Source organism: Penaeus monodon, chromosome 4 (assembly GCF_015228065.2).
Source record: "Penaeus monodon isolate SGIC_2016 chromosome 4, NSTDA_Pmon_1, whole genome shotgun sequence".
Classification (NCBI taxonomy): Eukaryota; Metazoa; Arthropoda; class Malacostraca; order Decapoda; family Penaeidae; genus Penaeus; species Penaeus monodon.
Genome location: NC_051389.1, coordinates 28,443,710 through 28,445,336, shown reverse-complemented (window position 1 = coordinate 28,445,336; position 1,627 = coordinate 28,443,710).

Here is a 1,627-nt window from a genome sequence, read left to right as displayed (position 1 = left end):
AGGCGGGCCTTGCGCCAACGCAGCCGGTGGTTCGACATCGCACCAGATGACGTCATAATAACCTGGGCAATCATACCATTTTACCAAGCTGGTTCGGTTCGCTTCCTGTGAGAGGGGTCGCGTCGTTAAAGACGCTGGACGAGGGGCGAGCAAATTCTCTCTCTCTCTCTCTCTCTCTCTCTCTCTCTCTCTCTCTCTCTCTCTCTCTCTCTCTCTCTCTCTCTCTCTCTCTCTCTCTCTCTCTCTCTCTCTCTCTCTCTCTCTCTCTTGGTAACTATGCCGCATCTTCCATCAGTTGACGTGGTATTTGTCTCAATACACTATATATTCCCATACACAGACACAAACACACACACACGCACACCACACACACACACACACACACACACACACACACACACACACACACACACACATATATATATATATATATATATATATATATATATATATATATATATATATATATATATATATATATATATATAGCATATCCCCCCATCAAGAACTACGCCAGGCGCAGTGACTGTCAGCATCGCCATGCCAGAAACCTCTTTCATGATGACATTTCTCTTTCTTCCTCTCAATTTTCTGCTTTTATTTGAGAGAGATCTTGTGGAAAATAGAAAGATGAATTATATGAATTTGTAACTTTGTGGAGAATATACCGAGAAAACACAAGAGAGAGAAATAAAGGGGAGAAAACAAACAAAAATGGCACGTGTTCTGGAGTCTGCATGACTAATTGCTTTGCCCTTTGATGGGATCTGTCTCTTAATCGAGCTTACATCGTAAGGTAACGACCCCCTCTCATTTTGTGCCTCGCGCTTCTTCATTCTCAGTATGGTAAATACAAGATCTCTCTCTCTCTCTCTCTCTCTCTCTCTCTCTCTCTCTCTCTCTCTCTCTCTCTTTCTCTGTACATGCTACGTGATGTGTCATTAAATTTCTGCTACTCTTTACTTTATGAGACTACGCTTAAACCCATATTTGTTTATATCAGCGCTCGCTTCTAGTGCCGAGTACAATATGCAATTTCACGTCTGCATATATCAACGTGCATGTTTTTGATCGACTGAACACGCTCACTGACGAGGTGGGATTGGGTTTGAGTCACCGCCGGACCCGACTTTTACAGTTTCGTTTCATTCGTCAGTTTTTACTTTTACCTTTCTCTCTTTCTTTTTCTTTGGTAATTTTTTTCTTTTTGATGGTATAAAACGCTATCTTGATATAGATAACCATACCACTTCGACAAGACGATATTGTCAATCATTATGGGATATATACCGTATATTTAGTTTTAATGAAGCAATAAAACTTGTAACAGTGACATGAAAGTTATGAACTCAACATACAGTGTGTTGCAGTTAGTTACATGAAGCTGCAAACTGTACTTCGGATCTACATGAAAAGTAGAATTACTGACGAGTTAAATTAACGCAGGGAAAGAATTTCGCCTTCCTGTCTTCTCATATGTATTTCCCGCTTCCGGTACTGTACCATCCAAGTAATCCATTTCCTTTGTTTTTGCTTCCTTTGACTTCCCACAGCCTAGAAGACGCTCGACTTACCATCTGACTTGCTTATTCGCCACCATTATGCTTTTCATTCACACTTCCACGTA